We start from the raw sequence: 25,407 nt of genomic DNA on the forward strand, positions 1-25,407 counted from the left end.
GTCTCCAATGTACTCGGTGACTGAGCATTCACAGCTCTCTGGGATAGAATCCCAAACATTCACCACCTGCTGTATGAAGTAATTCCCTGTCACATTAATCTTAAGTGACCCCCTGACCTGAGATGCCTACCCCTAATAATCAACTCTCCTCCGGCTGGGGGGAAGCAGCCTCTTCACACTGATCCTGTCCATCCCCCTCAGAATTGTTTTCAGGGGATGGGATGACTTCATTGTTAGCCCCTGTGGAGAACATTCTCATTTCAGATCAGTTCTTCATTCCTTCACCTGATTCTTTCAGATGATTGGAGATTTCCTCATCTACACCACCCACCTGAACCACACCCCAGAGTATCATGGATCTGTCATTGTGAGAACAAATGGAGCTGTCGTTCCCATTGAGTGTCGTTATTTGAGGTGAGAATCTTTATTCGCTTTGTCAATAAGATCTACAGCTGCTGGTGGTCTCTGAAGATGTCCTAAAATGACTCCCCTGCCTTTCCAGGAAGGGCAATGTGAGCAGTGACCCCATCAAGCCCACCTGGATCCCATTCAGCTCCACCAAGTCTGGAGAAGGGCATCTGTCATTCTCTCTGCGCCTAATGAATGGTATGTGATGGGTGGATGGGGAGTGATTTCCTGTAGTCACTCACTGGGAGTTACAGCCACTGTCTCTAACCCTTGTCCTCTTGTACTTCAGGTGACTGGCTTACAGAGCGCACTTCGACTGTCTACTACCTGGGTGAGCTCATTCACATTGAGGCCTCTGTTTCAATGATCAACCACATGCCCCTGAAGCTCTACATTGACCGCTGTGTAGCTACACTGAGCCCAGACAAGGACTCCACCCGGAGATACAGCTTTATTGACCACAATGGGCAAGGATCTCTCTGCTTTCTCCAGCTGGTCCCATCTCAATGGCTTCACTTGATTCACTTCCTGTCCCTTTTTAATCTTTCTTCAGTTGCCTCCTGGACAGCAAAGCTGAGGACTCCTTTTCAACTTTTGTGTTGCCAAGAGACGAGCGGGAGCTGGACAAGCTCCGCTTTGACCTGGATGTGTTCCGTTTCCTTGGAGATGACCGTTCCTTGGTAAGAGGAAGCTGATCATTGGGGTCTCCATGTTGGGAGGGAGTCACTGAATCATGACTTGTGTTGAATGTGTCCCTCAGATTTTCATCACCTGTCACCTGAAAGTTGCTCCATTGGATCAGAGGGATTCCAGGAACAAAGCTTGTACTTTCCAGAAGGTGCAGAATGTGTCAGTTCCCCCTCTCTCTCCCTCAGGGATGTTGTGTGGGGATGTGATGCACAACCTGGTTGATGGGCTCTTTCTCTTGTTTAGCTGGACCCCATTGGAGGAATCGAGCATTGACATTTGTGCCTGTTGCCATGTGGGTAACTGTGGTGCCACAAGGGAGTTGTGGTTAGGTCCCAGAGGAAGGAGAGATCTTGTACCTGAAGCTGGTGGGACATTGATCCTCTAGATGTTGGACGTCCCCCTTTCCCCTCTCTAACTGGAATGTTTGATGTTGCAGAGAGTGAAGCTGGATTGAAGTGGGAGGGTGAGGCCTCACTTGGACCCCTGCAGGAGATGAGAAGTGGTATCGCACACTCCTGCAGAAACAACAGGTCAGCTTTGACCTTGGCAAGGTAGTCCAAGGTCGCAACACATCGAGTAGTAGATTTAATGCTACGCACATTTATGGATACAATCTTTACACCCATTTTAAAGCATTTAGTGTCTTACCAAACCTGTTGTCTCTGAGAGTCCGAGACCTTTGGTCTGCTCCTGCATACCCATAGTGTTCACAAATTGCCTCACTTTGGATGGGCTGAGGAAACTGTCCTGAACCTCCCCATTGGAGATGTTCTGCTCAGGTGGCATCTGGGGATTCGTGTAGAGGACGGGATTTGAAATGTCCTCTGTTGGAGAAGCTTCCCCAATCCTCTCCCCCTCTGGGGCGTCGCTGCTCCCGGCTTCCCGGAGCTGGGGTGCGCTGAGCGCTTCACTGCTCCCAGATTGCTGGGGTTGGGGTGCACTGGCCTCTTCAGGTTGTGGGCAAAGTCGGGGTGCGCTGGTCTCCTCATTGTCGCCAATGTTCTGGAGCTCGGGTGTCTCGTCCTCCAACTCCCTAGAGCTTTTCCGCTTCTTCTGTAGGTGCCGCCCTTACCTTTCTTCGTCTGAAGAGCAGCTGTCCTTGTCATCCGTGTCGGATAGGAGACGCCTCTTGCCACTTGTCTGGGAAGTGGCTTGGTCCCTTCTTAGCCCCTTCTTCCTTTTGGCTCTCTTCACCAGCTGCCACTCCCCCTGCTGATTTTCCGCTGCTTCCTCCTCCATTGATTCGCTCTCCTGAGGAGTGGGAGGTTCAGGGGGCAGTGCTGTTGATTGGCTGTCTGCTGCCTCAATCTTATCCTCCACCTTGTCTCTCTCTGTGTCCTCCTTTGTCCCGTTGTTCTCACTGGGGGCCATGGTGTTTGGAGTGTTACAAGAGTCCTTGGTAGTAGTGACACGAAGCATTTCTTCTGCTTCCCCCTCATTGGCGTTGGCTGCCCGTGCATAAGTGAGGCAGCGTTTGGGGCAGGTCCTGTAGAGGTGACCTGCCTCGCCACACAGGTTGCAGCACTTAGTCTGTTTTCAGTCCTTTGTCTGGTGCCCTTCCTGTTTGCAGTTCTTGCAGAGGGCGGCGCTGCAGTTGGCCGCCACATGACCAGACTTGCCGCATGAGTGACAAAGTTTGGGTTGTCCAGCGTAGACCAGGTAGCCACGGCTTCCCCCGATAGCAAATCTGGAAGGAGGGTGGAAGACGGCTCCCTTACCATCGGTCTTGTGCGTGACCTTAACCTGGCGTTTGCTGGTCCAAATCCCGAAGGCGTCTCTAACCTTGGTGCAGCTCCCAACCTTGTCGACGTACCTGGTGAGGAGGGTGAACACGTCGGCGACAGGGACGTAGGGGTTGTAGAGATGCACCGTCACCACACGGTCCCGTTGCAACGGCAGAGCAAAGAGCGGCTCCACCGTCAGGATCTTCATCTCCGGCTGGTGTCTCTTCTTCTCGAACACCTTCAGGAACTTGACGCAGGCAGCAACATTCCTGAAGGTCACGTCGAAATATCCAGCGCTGGGGAAGTCTTGCAGGGAGTAGATCTCCTCCGCTTCAAATCCACACGCCTTCAACAGGATCCGCTTGATGAAGAAGGCCCGATCCATGGGTGCTCCTCCTTCACTGTCCTTCACTGTCACCCGAACGGTGTTACGTACCCCCTGGTTTGGGGCTCCTTTGGTTTTAGCCGTCGCTTCACTACAACTGATCTTAGCCAAAAGGCCGAGAAGCGATAACCCAGAAACCCATGCACCCGTCCCGTCTTCCTCGGCCTCCGGCTTCACCGTCCGTTTTGCTGCGTGTGGCCGAACACGGGCTGAAGACCCGACAGCCAGCATTGAGCATCAGGACCTTTCTTGCTTGATGCTGCCTCCCTGAAGCAGCGCCTGCAACAGCTTCAAAACCCAACAGGGGGCATCGTCCAGTCCCGGGCTCCGCCCTGACAAGCAGCACAAGTGCACACCAGCAGCAGCCCTGCAGTTGTACCAATATCCAACAGGGGGCATTTTCCAGTCCAGGATTCCACCCTGACAAGCAGCACAAGTGCACACCAGCAGCAGCCCTGCAGTTGCACCAAAATCCAACAGGGGGCATTGTCCAGTCCCGGGCTCCACCCTGACAAGCAGCACAAGTGCACACCAGCAGCAGCCCTGCAGTTGCACCAATATCCAACAGGGGGCATCGTCTAGTCCCGGGCTCCACCCTGACAAGCAGCACAAGTGCAAACCAGCAGCAGCCCTGCAGTTGCACCAAAATCCAACGGGGGGCATCATTCAGATATAAAAACAAAGAACTGCGGATGCTGGAAATCCAAAACAAAAACAGAATTACCTGGAAAAACTCAGCAGGTCTGGCAGCATCGGTGGAGAAGAATAAAGTTGACGTTTCGAGTCCTCATAACCCTTCAACAGAACTGAGTAAAACTAGGAGAGGGGTGAAATATAAGCTGGTTTAAGGTGGGGGGGTGGGGGGAGAGAAGTCGGGCGGGGGGGGGTGTGGTTGTAGGGACAAGCAAGCAGTGATAGGATCAGATAACCAAAAGATGTCAGAGACAAAAGAACAAAGAGGTGTTGAAGGTGGTGGTATTATCTAAACGAATGTGCTAATTAAGAATGGATGGGAGGACACACAAGGTACAGCTCTAGTGGGGGTGGGGTGGGGTGATATAAGACTAACAGGGCATAAAAGGTATAAATTTAAAAATAATGGAAATAGGTGGGAAAAGAAAAATCTATATAAATTATTGGAAAAAATAAAAGGGAGGGGGAAGAAACGGAAATGGGGGTGGGGATGGGGGAGGGAGTTCAAGATCTAAAGTTGTTGAATTCAATATTCAGTCCGGAAGGCTGTAAAGTGCCTAGTTGGAAGATGAGGTGCTGTTCCTCCAGTTTGAGTTGGGCTTCACTGGAACAATGCAGCAAGCCAAGGACAGACATGTGGGCAAGAGAGCAGGGTGGAGTGTTAAAATGGCAAGCGACAGGGAGGTTTGGGTCATTCTTGCGGACAGACCGCAGGTGTTCTGCAAAGCGGTCGCCCAGTTTACGTTTGGTCTCTCCAATGTAGAGGAGACCGCATTGGGAGCAACGAATGCAGTAGACTAAGTCAGAGGAAATGCAAGTGAAATGCTGCTTCACTTGAAACGGGTGTTTGGGCCTTTGGACGGTGAGGAGAGAGGAAGTGAAGGGGCAGGTGTTGCATCTTTTGCGTGTGCATGGGGAGGTGCCATAGGTGGGGGTTGAGGAGTAGGGGTGATGGAGTGGACCAGGGTGTCCCGGAGGGAACGATCCCTACGGAATGCCGCCAAGGGGGGTGAAGGGAAGGTGTGTTTGGTGGTGGCAGAACTGTTTTTGAAGGTAGCAGCATCAGAACAGATGCGACGGACGCAAAAGAACTGAGAGAATGGGATGGAGTCCTTACAGGAAGCAGGGTGTGAGGAGCTGTAGTCAAGGTAGCTGTGGGAGTCGGTAGGCTTGTAATGGATATTGGTGGACAGTCTATCACCAGAAATTGAGACAGAGAGGTCAAGGAAGGGAAGGGAAGTGTCAGAGATGGACCATGTGAGAATGATGGAGGGGTGGAGATTGGAAGCAAAATTAATAAATTTTTCCAGTTCCCGACGAGAGCATGAAGCAGCACCGAAGTAATCATCGATGTACCGGAGAAAGAGTTGTGGGAGGGGGCCGGAGTAGGACTGGAACAAGGAATGTTCCACATACCCCATAAAGTGACAGGCATAGCGGGGGCCCATGCGGGTACCCATGGCCACACCTTTTATTTGGAGGAATTGAGAGGAGTTAAAGGAGAAATTAAAGTTAAAGGGGGCATCACTCAGTCTGGCACCAATGAGCCTGTCCTGCCACTCAGCACAAGTTCAGTTCAACCAGATCAATGATGGAAAGCAGGACAATGCTCTGAATGACTTTTTCTTCTTTTCAGTTTCCCTTTCACCCTGTAGAGGGCAAAACTGCACCATTCCTGAAGACGCTGCAATACCAGGTCGATGTGTGGAATGGACGGAGAAAGATCCTGTTCCATCTCCCTGCTCCAAAAATAAATTTAATATTTGGTCCCCAGATAAAGGACGTATCGGATATTAAACTGATAAGAACAGATTTTTTTTTGAAAAATATACTTTATTCATAAAATATCTGGAGGAACATTCCAAAACATTTCAAAATCACCATCACAAAACTACAATCAGATTCAACTTTTACACATTGATCACAAGGTGCATCGATACAATCAATGAATATTACAATCATTTCAATATGGTCATTACAGATAATCAGACAAAGGTATTGGAGTTATCAACATACATCATGTTGCTCTCTGAGGTGCTTCAATATAATTAGTATTCACTGCAGACATTCATTTTCAGCTGTACAGCCCGAGGGGCTCTCAACATTTCCCAGTCCCTGGGTGCACTGTGGCAGAAAGGTCTTAGACAGCGACCCTTCCCCATTGCGCCTTTGCGGTGGCTGCCCCAAGCTTTAGTGCGTCCCTCAGCACGTAGTCCTGGACCTTGGAACGTGCCAGTCTGCAACACTCGGTCGGGGACAACTCTTTGCGCTGGAAGTCCAACAAGTTTCAGGCAGACCAAAGAGCGTCTATCACCGACGTCCAGACCTTCTTTGCAAAGGCACAACCACAAGGAGGTGAACAACGGTCTTGTCCCCACCACAGCCACCTCGAGGGCAACGTGCAGAGGGGGTGAGACTCCTGCCGTGTTGCGGAATCCCTCCCCAAATCTCATTTTGGAGAGCACATCCACCATGTTTGTCCAGACTCTCCCATGTACTGTCATCAAAGCCCTTTGTAATGGAGGACAGGAAGGACTGGGACTCCGTACTGTCTGTGGGCTTCACGTCATACAATCCGACATAAAAGGATTTGCTGATCCTCAAAATGTCGGACTGCGATGACTTTACTGAGCCGTCTTCTTCCTTCAGGCTGCTGATCACAGAGCTCTCTCTGTGTACCTTTTGGAAGAAGAAACGTGAGCACGTCTCATCCTGCTCCACGGAGCGGACTCTGGAACGGAAGATGATCTTGGAGGCCTCCGAGGCAAAGAGCGAGGCTTGCTGGCTCTTCACCTATTGGAGTTCCTCCTTGACATCCACCCCCATCGACTGCAGCTGGAGCAGGTTTTTCTGGAGACAGGAAACGTTCCCCCAGCCTCTCCCTCTCTCTCTTGCCTTCTGAATACCTTTGAGGGTGAAAACCTCTTCATGTTACTAACAAAAACACATGAACATATGAATTAGCAACAGGAGTCGGCCTCTCAGCCCTTCAAGCCCACTTTGCCACTCAATAAGCTCCCGGCTGATCTGATCGTAACCTCATTTCCACATTACCCCCTACCCTCGATAACCTTTCACCCACTTACTTCCCAATAATTAAAAATATTCAACGATTCTGCTTCCATCGCCTGTTGAGGAAGAGAATTCCAAAGTCTCACGACCCTCTGAGAGAAAAGAATTTCCCCTCACCTCTGTCTTAAACAGTGGCCCCAAATACAAGATTCTCCCACAAGAGGAAACATCCTCTCCACATCCACCCTCTCATGGCCCCTCAGCTTCTTCTATGTTTTAATCAGGTCGCCTCTTACTCTTCTGAACTACAGCAGATACAGGCCTAGCCTGTCCAATCCTTCCTCATAAGGCAATCCGCCCAATCCAGGTACTAGTTGGGTAAACCGTATCTGAATGGCTTCCAACGCATTGACATTCTTCCTCAAATAAGGAGACCAATAGTGTACACAGTGCTCCAGATGGGGTCACACCAATGCCCTGAATAACTGAAGCATCAGCTCTCTACTTTTCTATTCAACAGTGAGGCCCGAGTGCACAGGCGCAACTGTTGCTGACGCCTTTCCAGTCAGCGGAAGGAGTTACAGTATTTTCAGTGGTAGCAATAGAATCAACATCAGTGCTGCCTCTATTAAATAGCTCAAGGAACGCTGCTTATGGAAAACAAAGAAAAGATTGCTTTCTATTATTCTGCCTGATTGCGTTGGTTGATCTTAGATTTTTCCTTTCTGATTGTGCAATTTAATTAACGGTAACTCGAAGCATAACCATACCAGTGCACTTTCAAACGCTATTTGGGCCCAATTTCCAGATGACAGTCGAACCGGAATTGTCCCGGCCTGTTTCTGTGCTGTAAACTTGTGTGCAGACGACTGAGATGATATTTACACCAGGGAATGGAAAGAAACATTAAAGAATTTCAAGACATCAGCAAAAAAAATGTCAATGTGAAAAGCTAAGACACTGATGTGAGGGGGGCAGTGAGACAACTGAAAACAAAGAGGACATGTCGCTAAAGTCTGAATTTAAAATAGAAAATTCTGGTCAAACAGGTTAGGGACAGTTGCAAAAAACAACACAGCTTCCCCCCCTCCCCCACCCACCCAGCCAAAAGCTGTTTACAGAATGTCTGTGAAAAGAGCTACGCAGAGATTTAAAGAGACACTCCATTCAGCTGACTAAAAGTATCTTCACTTACATCAGTATAGCTCCAAACTCACGATCCAGCTCCATTTTCTCCTGTGCTTCACTTGCTGACTCTGTAGCCTCTCAAGCAGAAGGTTGTGGGTTCAAATCTCACTCCAGAGATTTGTGCACTTAATCCAAGCTGACAGTCCTGTTGGAGGAGATCGGAAATCAAGGCTTTAACAAGTAGCTGAAAAAGATCCCAGGTACGATTCAAGCTGGGGAATTCTCCCTGGTTTCCTGCTGAACATTTATTCTTCAACCAACATCAGTTAAAAGAGGTTATTTGTCATTATCCCGTTGTTGTATATGGGTCCTTGCTGGGTACAAAATAACTGCCACACTTACAACAGCAAAACACATTTCAACACTTCAAAAGTGCTTCATGGAGTAAAGTGTTTGGAATATTCAGTAATGAGCAGAAACAGAATATCTCTGTGATAATACACACAGAAAATGATGGAAATACACAGCAGGTTTTCAGCCTCTGTGTGGAGTAACAGAGTTAACGTTTCAGGTTGTGATGAAAGGTCATTCACCTGAAAAGTTCACTCAGTTTCTCTCTCCAAAGTGATCAAGGTAAGCATCAAGAGGTTTTTCATCCTCAAAGGCACCCAGAAAGCTAGAAAGGAACAGAGGGAAATGTCCCGACTCCAGAAAAACATGCAGAATCTGCTCTGGCTGCAGTCGATGGGGGTCGATGTCAAGGAGGAGCTCCAAGAGGTGAAGAGCCAGCAAGCCTCGCTCTTTGCCTCGGAGGCCTCCAAGATCATCTTCTGTTCCAGGGACTAAGGCCCTTGAGTCCTTCGAGAAGAGTAAAACTCCTGGAAGCGACGGCTTGCTGGCGGAGTTGTATTCGGCTCTGTGGGACTTGATCGGCCCAGACCTGCTAGGAGTGTACGAGAGTATGCTCCTGGCCGGTAGTATGTCAGAATCCATGAGGAAAGGCATCATCACCCTCATCTACAAGCACAAGGGGGGAAGGGAGGAAAGGGAGGAAATTAGAAATTGGTGACCCATTTCACTGTTGAATGTGGACTATAAGCTTCTGTCCAAGGTCATCGTCAATCGGGTCAAATCCGCTCTGGAATTGGTGATCCACCCTGACCAGACCTGCACTGTGCCGGGCAGGAAGATCTTTGACAGCCTGGCGCTGCTCAGGGATACGATTGCCTGTGTACAGGACAGGGGTGTGGATACCTGCCTCATCAGCTTGGATCAGGAGAAGGCCTTTGACAGAATATCGCACACCTACATGGTGGATGTGCTCTCCAAAATGGGGTTTGGGGACGAAATTCGCAACTGGATCCAACTGCTCTACACTAACATCAGTAGCGCAGTCTCAATCAATGGGTGGGAAACAGATAGCTTTCCGATGAAATCTGGAGTCAGGCAGGGCTGTCCTCTCTCGCCTGTCCTTTTCGTGTGTTGCATAGAACCCTTTGCCGAGTCCATCAGGAAGGATCCGGGCATAAGAGGAGTGACGATCCCAGGCAGTGGAGGCACTCAAGTCAAAGCCTCCCTGTACATGGACGACGTCGCCGTCTTCTGCTCGGATCCGCTGTCGGTGCGCAGACTGATCCACATCTGCGACCAGTTTGAACTAGCCTCGGGAGCCAAGGTAAATCGTGGGAAGAGCGAGGCCATGTTCTTTGGGAACTGGGCTGACCGATCCTTTGTCCCCTTCACCGTCAGGGCTGACGGCCTGAAGGTGCTGGGGATATGGTTCGGAGGGTCCGGGGCATGTGTTAGAAACTGGAAGGAATGAGTGGCAATGGTAATAAGAGCACTGGGCATGCACCCAAACCCATTCTTAGGAAGGATGAGTGCCCATGAGTAGCATGTTGGCATGGGTCAGTGTGGAGAACAGTTAGGGGCTGGCCATCCCCCATGGACCTCAGGGGTGTTACAGTCAGTGGCAGCTGCCAATGATGCCGAAGTTCGCCAAGGGGGTGAGCCCTGGCTGCATGGACTGAGTGCCTTGCGGGTCGAGTGCCACGAATCGGATGTGCCCTGCGAGATGGTCCTCAGCTGGGGTTGGACTGGCTGCAATGGCGCTGCAGGTAGAGAGTGGACTCACTGCTCCTCTATACTTTCAGGAGAAGACATCCCATAACAATATTGAGAGGTCACAGACTGGCGGGGAACCCCACACCTCCTCATCCTCACTCACTATAAGCAGAAGGCCTTGGAACTCGAGGGGCAGCAAGTACCTCGGTCAACCAGCCATGGTGAGGTTGGGGTATCAGACGAAGGTCAGAGTGCAGCGCACTGAGGTGAGAACTTCAGCTTGTGCAACCATTCTAGTGTAGCCTCTTCATTGATGTGCGCCTCGAACCTGGAGTCCCCATTGACAATCAAAAGACGAGGGCACCATGAAGCAGATCTCCGTTGTCTCACCAGGGTGCCTGGCATGTACAGTGAGAGTCTGATGACTTTCACTAACAACATGTTCATCTTCTCCCTTTTGGGTTCAGCAGCAGGCGCTCGCACTCAGGACCCTGAAGGGCCACCCCTGACCCCGGAAGATCACCATGTTCCCCACGCGCCTGCCTCACACCCGCTCTGTCAAGCAGGCACCAGCGCAGATACCAGCATTAGATGGCCGTCCAGTATCTCAGTGCACATTGGTGAGGGCACTTCACACTCGTTTGAGGTGCAGGCGGAGGCAGAGAGTGCCCAGGGTGCTGGCAGTCGGAGGACTGCTGGAGACCAGGACGATGCTCAGTCGAAGGCTGATGATGAGCCTCTGGAGTCGTCCATTAGGAAGCAGATGCTGGACGTCCAGCGGGGTGTGCGGGAGGATCTAGCGGAGATCTATGAGGGTATGTGCGCCATGGTCTCCATTATGGAGGAGTCCATGCGGAGCATGACCACTGAGCGCACTGCCTCAGCCAAGGAGAGAGTGGCGACTGTCAGGGAGAGGCTGCCCCAGGGACAGGATCAGGGGTCCCTGGGGATACACTCGGACCTGCAAGCGCTCACACCGGCAATGACCTCAGGTGGTCAGTGTCCGTGTGTGAGATGGATGGGGTACCCAGTATACCAGCTAGGTGCCCGTCCATCAATGGTGAGCAGGGAGGTCCTGAGTGACCTCACGTTGGCGCACGAGCTGCCTGTTGTCTCTGCGGGCTCCTCTCAGGGCCCTACGGATGATGGCAGCAGCCCCTCTGCCCCTCTGCCAGTGACCGTGGCATCTGATGAGGCTGCGGCGACTGGGGAGATGGCAGCCATGGCACTGGCCGCTCCCTCCCAGGTGGGGACAGCACAGGCTCCACTGGCCAGAGGACGACCGCCAAGGTCACCCAGGCCAACAAGGCAGCAGAGTCAGCAGGCTGCCTCCAATGCCAGTGCCAGCGAGGGGGCAGCACCTAGACATAGCACCCACAAATGTAAATTTAAAGCACCTTAAGCACAAGATGGTCTTGTCACGGGTGATGTTTTGTTCCCCCATTTTGCTTTGAGTTTTTTAATGGTGTGACAAACAACACCGGTTAATGTTCAGTTCAGGAATCTGTCACCTGCAACATTAAATGACATTTGATTTTGTGTTATTGGCCTGAGTTTGCTTCATTTGTTCTGCAGGTGCAGCGTAGGCCAATATTTAATGATGCACCGAAATATCGCGAGAGTGCGCGTTGACGTTGGGACGCTCGGCTGATGTCAACATGTTTCATTTCAGGCTCGAGCGAATCGGACACGCGCCCGCCCACCAAGCCAAAAATTCTGCCCATTGAGTTCAGTCTTTAGCCTATTTTGGGCAGTGAAAGAAGTTGTTTTGGACAATGGAGCCCCAAATCCTGGAAAACCGTTCATACAAAAGCACCATTCACTTGCAAATACACCTCTCCACCACTCTCTCTCTCTCTCTCTCACTCCACTGCAGCTTTTACCTCACAACATTTTAAACCAGTTCTCTGCTGCCGCTGCTGATACCGCTCTTAAAAGTACAGCAAGCTCCCAGCTCAAAGCTCATAGACTTTACACAGCTGCTGACAAGCGTCTAAATTCACGATCACACAATGGTTACGGTGCGTAAGCAGGCCAATCGGCCCATCGTGTCTGTACTGGCTCTCTGAATGAGCATCTCAATACCCAGTGCCATTCTCCTGCCCTCACCCAATAACCCTACAGATTGTTTCTTTTCAACTAATTATCTAATTCCCTCTTGAATGCTTTGATTGAACCACACTCTCAGTCAGTGCATTCCGGACCCTAGCCACTCACGGTGTGAAATCGGTTTCTCTTATGTCACTTCTGCTTCTTTGACCCGTTGCTTTAAATCTGTATCCCCTCATTTTCGATCATTTCACAAGTGGGGACAATTTCTCCCTATCTACTCTCTCCAGACCTCTCATGACTTTCAATACCTCTATCAACTCTCTTCTCAGCCTTCTTTTCTCTCAGGAAAACAGTCTCAACGTCTCCAATCTTACTCCGTAACTGATCTTCCACATCCCTCTTCGGCACTCTCTCCAATGCCTTCACATCCTCCCTAAAATGTGGTGCCCAGAACTGTACGCAGTACTCCAGCTGTGGTCTAACTCGTGTCTTATACAAGCCCCTATTAATAAAGCCTAGGATACTGAATGCTGTGTTAACTGCTCTCTCAACTTGTCCTGCCACCTTTAATGACTTATGCAAATACACACCCAGGTCCATCTGTGTCGACGCCCCCTTTATTTTGTGCTGTCTCTCTATGTTCTTCCTACCAAAATGCATCAGCTCATATTTCTCCACACTGAACTTCATCTGCCACATATCCGCCCATTCGACCAACTAGTCTGTGTCCTTTTCAAGTTCTCCACTGCCCTCTTCACGGTTCACAGTTGCTTCCAAGTTTTGTATCGTCTGCAAATTTTGAAAAATTTTCCTCTACTCTAAGGTCTAAACCATTCATATATATCAGGAAAAGCAAGGGTCCAATACTGACCCCTGGGGAACTCCACTACAAACCCGCCTCCAGCCCTAAAATCATCCATTAACTATTACTCTCTGTTTCTTGTCACTCAGTCAATTTTCTATCCACATTGCTACTGTCTGTTTTATTCCATGAGATATAACTTTTCTCACAAGTCTGTGTGGCACTGTATCAAATGCCTTTTGGAAGTCCATGTACACCACATCAACAGCATCACCTTCACCAACCCTCTCTGTTACCTCTTCAGAAAATTTCAGCAAGTTAGGGAAACGCCATTTTCCCTTAAGAAATCCATGCTGGCTCTTCTTAATTAACCCGCATTTGTCCCTGAATTTTCCGTGCCCGCTGGTGGTGGGCATGATAGGTGGCGCGATCGGTTTCACGATGGTGGGAAGGCAGGTTGTGATTGTCCGCTCAGCCCGCCAACGACAGGCCGCGTTTCCCACCATCGGTCATCGGGAACCTCATTGTAATACACCAGCATATCATTATCAGGCCATCCCGCCAGGCTCTTGCACCCCCGCTGGATCATCCGTCCACGTCAGCGGGAAAGCACGCTGACGTGTTTCACAACAGCACAGAGGTGACGTGCACTTGGCGGCTGCACTTTGGGTAAACTGGAGGTGAGTGAACAGCTCACTGGGGTTGCCTGTTGCTTTCCAGGCTTCAGGGGCACAGGGGGGGTCGGGGGTATGTGCTGCCCTGCCTCGGAGGCGACTTTTGTGGGTGAGGGGGAGTGGGGGGCAAGTGCAGCCTTGCCGTTGAGGTGACTGGTGGCTGAGGGTCATCGTTTGCTGTGCCCTTTACTCTGGGTAGGAGACGGCAATGTCCATTTCGCCAAGACTGGCTCGGTAGCACCACTACTGACCGAGCTGGCCGAGTCCTAAAGGACATAGCTGCTAGACTGGGTCTGTGGCAGGTGGTGAGGGAACCAACAAGAGGGGAAAGCATACTTGACCTCATCCTCACCAACCTACCTGCTGCAGAAGCATCTGTCCATGACAGTATCAGTAGGAGTGAGCACCACACGGTCCTTGTTGAGACAAAGTCCCATCTTCACATTGAGGATACCCTCTATTGTGTTGTGTAGCACTACCACTGTGCTAAATGGGATGGATTTCAAACAGACCTAGCAACTCAAGACTGCATCCATGAGGCTCTGTGGGCCATCAGCAGCAGTAGAATTGTACTCGAAACAATCTCTAACCTCATAAACCGGCAAGTTCCCTGCTCTGCCATTACCATCAAGCCAGGGGTTCAACCCAGGTTCATTGAAGAGTGCAGGGGGGCATGTCAGGAGCAGCTCCAGGCATACCTAAAAATGAGGTATCAACCTGGTGAAGCTACATCACAGGACGACTTGCGAGCCAAACAGCATAAGCAGCAAATGACAGACAGAGTCAAGTGACTGACCTTGATATCAAGACAGCATTTGACCAAGTGTGGAGCGGAGCACATCAGTGTAAAAGATAAGGCTGAAGCACTTGCAATAATCTTCAGCCAGAAATGCCGAGTGGATGATCCATCTCGACCTCCTTCTGAGGTCCTCAGCATCACAGATGCCAGTTTTCAGCCAAAGCGATTCACTCCACTTGATATCAAGAAATGGCTGAAGACACTGGATACTGCAAAGGCTATGGGCCCTGACAATATTGCGGTAATGGTACTGAAACTTGTGCTCCGGAACATGCCGTGCCCCTAGCCAAGCTGTTCTAGTACAGCTACCACACTGGCATCTACCCGTCAATGTGGAAAATTGCCCAGGTATGTCTTGTACAGACAAATCAGGGCAAACGCAACCCAGCCAGTTACCGCCCCATCACTCTACTCTCGTTCATCAGTAAAGTCATGGAAGGGGGTCATCAACTGCGCAATCAAGCGGCCATTGCTTAGCAATAACCTGCTCACTGACAGGTTTGGGTTTGGCCAGGGTCACTCAGCTCCTGGCCTCATTACAGCCTTGGTTCGAGCATGGACAAAAAAGCTGAACTCCTGAGGTGACGTGAGAGTGACTGACCTTGATATCAAGACAGCATTTGACCGAGTGTGGAATCAAGGAGCCCGATCAAATCTGGAGACGATGGGAAATGGGGGGAAGCTCTCCGCTGGTTGGAGTCATACCCAGCACTAGGGAAGATGGTTGTGGTTGTTGGAGGTCAATCATCTCAGTTCCAGGACAACAGTGCAGGAGTTCCTCAGGGTAGTATCCTCAGCTCAACCATCTTCAGCTGCTTCATCAATGACCTTCCGTCCATCAAAAGGTCAGAAGCGGGGACGTTCGCTGATGATTTCACAATGTTCAGGACCGTTCGTGTCTCCTCAGTTACTGAAGCAGCCCATGTCCAAATGCAGCAAGACCTGGACAATATCCAGGCTTGGGCTGACAAGTGGCTAGTAACATTTACGCCACATAAGTGCCAAGAAATTACCACCTCCAACAAGAGAGAATCTAACCATCACCCCTTGACATTCAATGGCATTGCCATCGCTGAATCACCCACTATCAATGTGCTGGGGGTTACCATTGACCAGAAAATGAACTGGACTACCATCTCAATACTGTGGCTGCAAGAGCAGGTCAGAGGCCAGAAATCCTGCGCCGAGTAACTCACCTTCTGACTCCCCAAAGTCTGTCCACTACCTACAAGGCATAAGTCAGGAGTGTGATGGAATACTCTTCAATTGCCTGGGTGAGTGCCGCTCCAACAACACTCCAGAAGTTTGACACCATCCAGGACAAAGCAGCCCGCTTAATTGGCACCCCATCCACAAACGTTCACTCCCAACACCACCAACGCACAGCGGCACCAGTGTGTACCTTCTGCTAGATGCACAGCAGGAACTCCCCAAAGTTTCTTAGGCAGCACCTTGCAAACCCACGACCACTACCATCTGAAGGACAAGGACAACGGACACATGGGAACACCCCCACCTACAGATTCCCCTCCAATCCACTCACCATCCTGGCTTGGAAATATGTCACCGTTCCTTCACTGTCGCTGGATCCAAATCCTGGAAGCGCTCCCTAACACAATGTGGGTGTATCCACAGCACATGGACTGCAGCGGTTCAAGAAGGCAGCTCAGCACCACCTTCTCAAGGGCAATTAGGGATGGGCAATAAATGCTGGTCTAGCCAGTGATACCCACGTCCTGTGTAAATGAATGAAAAAAAGACTGGAAGAGCCTTTCTCACCACCGGCCAAGCCAAGTCTTGCTGGAAGCTGTGTAAAACCCCTCGGGCTGTATGTTTAACATGAAATGAATGCTGTAATGTAACCTGTAACTCTAAGTGTAGTGAGGCACCCTGTATGGAATGAAACTGATGTGTTAAATTTGAACTGTTCTGGAATGTAGCTTTACACATTTTATGAAACAAAATGTACTTTTTCACAAGCTTAGAGATCAACAGCAAATCAAGTACAGTGACTGTTGTTTACTGGGCTGAGGGGAGGAGTCAAGGTGTTGGGCTTCTCTCTGTCCCTGATATCTGATCGATTCAGCAGCCTGGAATGTTTATTCAAATTCAGTGTGAGGAAAAGACCAGACTAGGAGCAGTGAGCGAAGAGCTAGCTCAGTCGGTAGAGCATGAGACACTTAATTTCAGGGTCGTGAGTTCGAGTCCCACGCTGGGCGCAATAATATAGCAGTGAGCGAAGAGTGTAGCGGCATTTTAATTTTCGCATGGATGTTACTGATACAAGCCTTGATTGAAACAATCAAAGGTGAGCAGCCACTGCTGAGGACAGAAATACCGAGTGTTGATCTATCACGGAGCACTCACAAGAATTGACCAGCCCAGTGCATTGCCAGGAGGAACCTGAAAACTGTGCTAAGCACAAGAGACCAAGACAAATTCAATTGAAAAGAGGAAAGCTGAGATCTGGGAGAATTGAGCAGCAAAGACACTCAGGTAAGCATGCTAGTTTGAAGATCAAGTTCAAAATGTTGTGCAAGATGTATTTACAGCGCAGATAATTTTCACTTTCCTAGAACAAGCCTTTTCCTTTCTGCAAGTTGCTCAATCTGCACGGTTGTTCTTTTCTGCTGCCCCTTCCCACTCACCTTGCCTGTCGCACAGGGGCTTCATGAAATGATGGGGAGATGATTAAAAGTAAAGTGAGAGGAAATTGGTGCAACCTGGCAGATATTGTTCTGTGCTCACAAGTGATTTTGTTCCCAAGTTTGCCTTGCATTCAAATGCAGGTTGAGGTTGAAAAATTCCTAAAATGTTGTAGAAAATAACCTTGGAGAAGGACGGATAAACATTGTAAAAATGGAATCTCAAGTGATTGTGAAGGAAATAATGGTGTGACGGCAAAAGTTGATAATTTGTCTCATTGTATTGCACGGCCTCAATTGGGCTGAGCTGTGTCATGTTGCAGCTTCTGTAATTTTGAGATTGTTTTCCGAATGTCCGGCAGTAAAGCTTTTTTTAATAGTTTACTGTCGGCCCCACATGAAGCGTCTGGGTCCTGATTTGCACATGTAAGGGAGCCATCCACTCCAACAGGTCTTGTCTCGCTTTAGCTGTTGCCCCCATCCCCCACCAGGTTCCACCTCATGGCTAGGGGAGGGGTGCTGCTGAGGTGGGATTCTTTTGAAGAACTGAAACGTTTTTTGTGAAAAATATGCTTTATTCATAAAATATCTGGAAGAACATTCCAAAATATTTCAAATTCACCATCACAAAAAGTACAGTCAGATTCAACTTTTACACATGGATCACCAGGTGCATCAATACGATCAATGAATATTACAATCATTTCAATCTGGTCATTACAGACAGTCAGACAATGGGGTTGGAGTTATCAACATCCATCAAGTTGCTCTCTGAGGTGCTTCAATACAATTATAATACAATTAGCATTCAATGCATTCAATGCATTGTGAGCTGGACAGCCCGAGGGGCTCTGATTTAAAGCAACTGGCAGAAGAAGCAAAAACGATTTGAGAGAAAGCTTTTTCACACAGAGTGGCTAGGGTCCAGAACGCACTGACTGAGAGTGTGGTTCAATCAAAGCATTCAAGAGGGAATTAGATAATTAGTTGAAAAGAAACAATCTGTAGGGTTACTGGGAGAAGGTAGGAGAATGACACTCGGTATTGAGATGCTCATTCAGAGAGCCAGTACAGACACAATGGGCCGATTGGCCTGCTTATGCACCGTAACAATTGTGTGATCGTGAATTTAGACGCTTGTCAGCAGCTGTGTAAAGTCTATGAGCTTTGAGCTGGGAGCTTGCTGTACTTTTAAGAGCGGTATCAGCAGCGGCAGCAGAGAACTGGTTTAAAATGTTGTGAGGTAAAAGCTGCAGTGGAGTGAGGGAGAGAGAGAGAGAGAGAGAGAGAGAGTGTGGTGGAGAGGTGTATTTGCAAGTGAATGGTGCTTTTGTTTGAACGGTTTTCCAGTATTTGGGGCTCCATTGTCCAAAACAACTTCTTTCACTGCCCAAATCAGGCTAAAGACTGAACTCAATGGGCAGAATTTTTCGCTTGGCGGGCGGGCGCGTGTCCCATTCACTCGAGCCTGAAATGACACATGTTGACATCAGCCGAGCGTCCCAACGTCAACGCGCACTCTCGCGATATTTCGGTGCATCATTAAACATTGGCCTACGCTGCACCTGCAGAACAAATGAAGCAAACTCAGGCCAATAACACAAAATCAAATGTCATTTAATGTTGCAGGTGACAGATCCCTGAACTGAACATTAATTACCGTTAATTAAATTGCACAATCAGAAAAGTAAAATCTAAAATAAACCAACGCACCAGGCAGAATAATAGAAAGCAATCTTTTCTTTGTTTTCCATAAGCAGCGTTCCTTGAGCTATTTAATAGAGGCAGCACTGATGTTGATTCTATTGCTACCACTGAAAATACTGTAACTCCTTCCGCTGACTGGAAAGGCGTCAGCAACAGTTGCGCCTGCGCACTCGGGCCTCACTGTTGAATAGAAAAGTAGAGAGCTGATGCTTCAGTTATTCAGGGCATTGGTGTGACCCCATCTGGAGCACTGTGTACACTATTGGTCTCCTTATTTGAGGAAGAATGTCAATGCGTTGGAAGCCATTCAGATACGGTTTACCCAGCTAGTACCTGGATTGGGCGGATTGCCTTATGAGGAAGGATTGGACAGGCTAGGCCTGTATCTGCTGTAGTTCAGAAGAGTAAGGGGCGACTTGATTAAAACATACAAGAAGCTGAGGGGCCTTGAGAGGGTGGATGTGGAGAGGATGTTTCCTCTTGTGGGAGAATCTTGTATTTGGGGCCACTGTTTAAGACAGAGGTGAGGGGAAATTCTTTTCTCTCAGAGAGTCGTGAAACTTTGGAATTCTCTTCCTCAACAGGCGATGGAAGCAGAATCGTTGCATATTTTTAATTATTGAGAAGTAAGTGGATGAAAGGTTATCGAGGGTAGGGGGTAATGTGGAAATGAGGTTACGATCAGATCAGCCGGGAGCTTATTGAGTGGCGAAGTGGGCTTGAAAGGCTGAGAGGCCGACTCCTGTTGCTAATTCATATGTTCATGTGTTTTTGTTAGTAACATGAAGAGGTTTTCACCCTCAAAGGTATTCAGAAGGCAAGAGAGAGAGGGAGAGGCTGGGGGAACGTTTCCCGTCTCCAGAAAAACCTGAACAAAAACAAAAATACCTGGAAAAACACAGCAGGTCTGACAGCATCTGCGGAGAGGGACACAGTTAATGTTTCGAGTCCGAATGACCCGTCAACAGAACTTCTCTGTTGAAGGGTCATTCGGACTTGAAACGTTAACTGTGTCCCTCTCCGCAGATGCTGCCGGAACTGCTGAGTTTTTCCGGTCTTTTTGTTTTAGTTTTGGATATCCAGCGTCCGCAGTTTTTTGCTTTTATCCAGAAAAACCTGCTCCGGCTGCAGTCGATGGGGGTCGATATCAAGGAGGAACTCCAAGAGGTGAAGAGCCAGCAAGCCTCGCTCTTTGCCTCGGAGGCCTCTCTAGATGATCTTCCGGTCCAGAGTCCGCTCCGTGGAGCAGGATGAGACGTGCTCACGTTTCTTCTTCCAAAAGGTACACAGAGAGAGCTCTGTGATCAGCAGCCTGAAGGGAGAAGACAGCTCAGTAAAGTCATCGCAGTCCGACATTTTGAGGATCAGCAAATCCTTTTATGTCGGATTGTATGATGTGATGCCCACAGACAGTACGGAGTCCCAGTCCTTCCTGTCCACCATTACAAAGGGCTTTGATAACAGTACATGGGAGAGTCTGGACAAACATGGTGGATGTGCTCTCCAAAATGGGATTTGGGGAGGGAATCCGCAACACGCCTGGAGTCTCACCCCCTCTGCATGTTGCCCTCGAGGTGGCTGTGGTGGGGACAAGATCGTTGTTCACATCCTTGTGGATTGTGCCTTTGCAAAGAAGGTCTGGAGAGAGATTTTTTTTGCAAAAATATACTTTATTCATAAAATATCTTCAATCACATTCCAAACCATTTCAAAAACACCATTACAAGGGTACAATCCAGGTTAAACTTTTACAAAATGTATCACCAGGTGCATCAGTACAAACAATATTACAATCATTTACAGCCTTTCATTTTGAGCTGTACAGCCCGAGGGGCTCTAAACAGTTCCCAGTCTCTCGGTGCGCTGTAGCACAAAAGGTCTTAGACAGCGACCCTTCCCCATTGTGCCTTTGCGGCGGCTGCCCCAAGCTTTAGTGCGTCCCTCAGCACATAGTCCTGGACTTTGGAATGTGCCAGTCTGCAACACTCAGTTGGGGACAACTCTTTGCGCTGGAAGACCAACAAGTTTCGGGCAGACCAAAGCGCCTCTTTCACCGAGTTGATGATCCTCCAGCTGCAGTTGATGTTCCTCTCGGTGTGTGTCCCTGGGAACAGCCAGCAGAGCACAGAGTCCTGTGTCACAGAACTGATCGGGATGAACCTCGACAGAAACCACTGCATCTCTCTCCAGACCTTCTTTGCAAAGGCACAATCCATAAGGAGGTGAACAACGGTCTCGTGCCCAACACAGCCACCTCGAGGGCAACATGCAGAGGGGGTGAGACTCCTGGCGTGTAGGAAGGATCTGACCGGGAGGGCGTTTCTCACCACCAGCCAAGCTACGTCTTAGTGCTTGTTGGAAAGTTCTGGCGATGAGGCATTTTGCCAAATGACTTTGACAGTCTGCTGGGGAACCATCCGACAGGATTCTCCCTTTCTTTTTCCCGCAGGGCCTCTAAGACGATATGTGCCGACCACTGCCTGATGGACTTGTGGTCAAAGGTGTTTCTCTGCATACATTTTTCCACCAGGGACGGGTGGTACGGCACGGTCCAACTACTTGGAGCGTTCCGCGGCAGCGTGGCCAGACCCATCCTTCGCAACACTGAGGACAAGTAGAACCTCAACACGTAGTGACACTTGGTGTTTGCGTACCAAGGGTCTACGCACAGCGTGATGCAGCCGCACACAGTTTGAGGGCATGTTGGGAACGTATTCTCCCCCTTTATCCAGAGGCTTGTACATCACGTTCCTGCGGACACGATCCATTTTCGACCTCCAGATAAAGCTAAAGATGGCTCGGGTGATCGCCATCGCGCAAGAGTCTGGAATGGGCCAGACGTGCGCCACGTACAGGAACAGCGAGAGTGCCTCACACCTGATGACCAGGTTCTTACCCGCAAATGAGAGGGAGCGTCGCTCCCACATGCCCACTTTTCTTTCCACTATTGATACTCGCTCTTTCAAGTTTCTAACACATGCCTCGGTCCCTCTGAACCATATCCCCAGCACCTTCAGGCCGACAGCCCTGACGGTGAAGGGGACAAAGGATCGGTCAGCCCAGTTCCCAAAGAACATGGCCTCGCTCTTCCCACGATTTACTTTGGCTCCCGAGGCCAGATCGAACTGGTCGCAGACCTGGATCAGTCTGCGCACCGACAGCGGATCCGAGCAGAAGACAGCGACATCGTCCATGTACAGGGAGGCGTTGACCTGAGTGCCTCCACTGCCTGGGATTGGCACTCCTCATATGCCCGGATCCTTCCTGATGGACACAGCAAAGGGTTCTATGCAACTCACAAACAGGACAGGGGAGAGAGGGAAGCCCTGCCTGACTCCAGATTTAATCGGAAAGCTATCTGATTCCCAGCCATTGATTGAGACTGCGCTGTTAGTGTACAGCAGTTGGATCCAATTGGGTTTTGAAACATGTACATGTTGGAAAGTAAAGAAAGCTTCGCTGTCCTTCACCGTCACCCGAACGGTGTTACGTACCCCATGATATGGGGCTCGACTGGTTATAGCCATTGCTTCACGACTACACTTGATCTTTTCCAAAAGGCCGAGAAGCGATTCCATTTGCCTTCCTTGTTACCTGCTGTACCTGCATACTAGCTTACAGCGATTCATGCGCGAGGACACCCAGATCCCTCTGTGCTGAAGCATTTCTGAAGTTTCTCTCCATTTAAATAATAAGTCACCTTTTTATTCTTCTGACCAAAATGGATAACCTCACACTTATCCACGTTAAACTCCATCTGCCAAATTTTGCCCCATTCACCTAACCTGTCCAAATCCATTTGTAAATTTCTTATTTCTTCATTGCAACTTACTTTCCCACCTATTTTGGTGTCATCTGCAAAGTTAGCTATAGTACCTTCTACCCCTGAATCCAAGTAAATAGTTGGGGCCAAAGGACCGAACCCTGTGGCACCCCACTAGTTACAGCTTGCCATCCACAAAAGACCCATTAATCCTGACTCTCTGCTTTCTGTTGGTTAGCCAATCCTCTAGCCAAGCTAATATATTACCCTTAGCTGCGTGTGATCTTATCTTGTGTATTAATCTTTTGTGCGGCACCTTATCAAATGCCTTCTGGAAGTCCAGACATGCTACATCTACAGGATCCCCATTATCCACTTTGCTTGTCACATCTTCAAAGAACTCCAGCAAATTAGTCAAACACGATTTACTCTTCGTAAAGCCATGCCGACTCTGACGGATTGCAATTTGACTTGCATTTTAGGAAGGTAGTGAAGGCATTGGAGAGAGTGCAGAAGAGGTTTACGAGTTTGGTTCCAGGGGCGAGGAAGTTGAGTTATGAAGTAAGATTGGGGAAGCTGGGAATGTATTCCTTGGGGAAAAGAAGTCCGAGAGGAGACTTGATAGAGGTATTGAAAATCATGAGGGGTCGGGAGAGAGTAGATAGGGAGAAACTGTTTGCACCGGGGAAAGGATCGAGAAGGAGAGGGCACAGGTTTAAAGTAACTGGCAAAAGAAGCAAAAGTGACAGGAGCAGCGAGTGGCCAGGGTCTGGAATGCACCGCCTGATAGCGCGGCGGAGGCAGGTTCAATTGAAGAGGGAATGAGATGATTATTTGAAAAGAAAGCATGTGCTGGGTTACGTGGAGAAGGCAGGAGAAAGGCACGAGGTGGAATGTTCATTGGGAGAACTGGTGCAGGCACGACGGGGGGAATGGGCTCCTTGTGCAATGTAAGGATTGTGTGAATGTGGATGTAGAGGTTTCGGAGTAGCTGTGTAAAGTGTGTGAGGTTTGAGGTGTGAGTTTTGATTGTTGCTGTATCAGCAGCAGCGGCAGCGGCAGCAGAGAGCTGGTTTAAAATGTTGTGAGGCGAAAGGTGCAGCTGAGAGAGTGTTTGAGAGGTGTATTTGCAAGTGAAAGATGTTTTTATATGAGTGAGGTAGAGTGTTTGTGAGATGAGAGTGCTGTCTGTGAGTGTTGGGTGAGCGTGCATGTTTTTTGTGTGTAGCTGCTGCGGGTGAGTGAGTGAGTGAGAGAGAGAGAGAGAGAAAGAAAGAAAGTTGGATTTTGGAACATGTACATGTTGAGAAGTAAAGAAAGCAGATGTTTGTAAGAAAACTATTTTTAGCATTGAAAATCCCCTGGAAAGGGGAGGGTGCACCGTTCCCAGAGATACTGCAATACCGGGTCGATGCGTGGAGTGGACGGAGCAAGCCCCTATTCCATCTCTCTGCTCCAAAAATCAATTTAATATATGGTCCCCAGATAAAGGACGTATCAGATATTAAACTGATAAGAACAGATTATTTTTTTTTTGTAAAAATATACTTTATTCATAAAATATCTTCAATCACATTCCAAACCATTTCAAAAACAACATTACAAGGGTACAATCCAGGTTAAACTTTTACAAAATGTATCACCAGGTGCATCAGTACAAACAATATTACAATCATTTACAGCCTTTCATTTTGATCTGTACAGCCCGAGGGGCTCTAAACAGTTCCCAGTCTCTCGGTGCGCTGTGGTAGAAAGGTCTTAGACAGCGACCCTTCCCCATTGCGCCTTTGCGGCAGCTGCCCCAAGCTGTAGTGCGTCCCTCAGCACGTAGTCCTGGACTTTGGATTGTGCCAGTCCGCAACAATCGGTCGGGGACAACTATTTGTGCTGGAAGACCAACAAGTTTCGGGCAGACCAAAGCGCCTCTTTCACCGAGTTGATGATCCTCCAGCTGCAGTCGATGTTTGTCTCGGTGTGTGTCCCTGGGAACAGCCCGTAGAGCACAGAGTCCTGTGTCACAGAACTGCTCGGGATGAACCTCAACAGCAACCACTGCATCTCTCTCCAGACTTTCTTTGCAAAGGCACAATCCACAAGGAGGTGGACAATGGTCTCTTCCCCACCACAGCCACCTCGAGGGCAACGTGCAGAGGGGGTGAGCTTCCTGGCGTGTAGGAAGGATCTGACGGGGAGGGCCTTTCTCACCACCAGCCAAGCTACGTCTTGGTGCTTGTTGGAAAGTTCTGGCGATGAGGCATTCTGCCAAATGACTTTGACAGTCTGCTCGGGGAACCATCCCACAGGGTCCACCCTCTCCTTATCCCTCAGGGCCTCTAGGACGTTACGTGCTGACCACTGCCTGATGGACTTGTGGTCAAAGGTGTTTTTCTGCATCAATTTTTCCACCAGGGACAGGTGGTACGGCACGGTCCAACTACTTGGAGCGTTCCGCGGCAGCGTGGCCAGACCCATCCTTCGCAACACCGGGGACAGGTAGAACCTCAGCACGTAGTGACACTTGGTGTTTGCGTAGTGAGGGTCTACGCACCGCTTGATGCAGCCGCACACAAAGGTGGCCATCAGTATGAGGGCGATGTTGGGCACGTTTTTTCCCCCTTTATCTAGAGGCTTGTACATCGCGTCCCTGCGGACACGATCCATTTTCGACCTCCAGATAAAGCGGAAGATGGCTCGAGTGATCGCCGTCGCGCAGGAGTCTGGAATGGGCCAGACCTGCGCCACGTACAGCAACAGCGAGAGTACCTCACACCTGATGACCAGGTTCTTACCCGCAATGGAGAGGGAGCGTCGTTTCCACATGCCCAGTTTCCTCTTCACCATAGCCACTCGCTCCTTCCAGT

At 49.4% G+C, this 25,407-nt stretch overlaps 2 pseudogenes; both read right to left on the minus strand.

Annotated features, from left to right (window-relative positions):
- Positions 1-5,559: 5,559 nt before the first annotated feature.
- LOC144674188 (U2 spliceosomal RNA) lies at positions 5,560-5,730 on the minus strand (annotated as a pseudogene).
- Positions 5,731-23,916: 18,186 nt separating this feature from the next.
- LOC144674185 (U2 spliceosomal RNA) lies at positions 23,917-24,092 on the minus strand (annotated as a pseudogene).
- Positions 24,093-25,407: the final 1,315 nt, after the last annotated feature.

The sequence above is a fragment of the Cetorhinus maximus genome, unplaced genomic scaffold, assembly GCF_964194155.1.
Source record: "Cetorhinus maximus unplaced genomic scaffold, sCetMax3.hap1.1 HAP1_SCAFFOLD_584, whole genome shotgun sequence".
In the NCBI taxonomy this organism is placed as follows: Eukaryota; Metazoa; Chordata; class Chondrichthyes; order Lamniformes; family Cetorhinidae; genus Cetorhinus; species Cetorhinus maximus.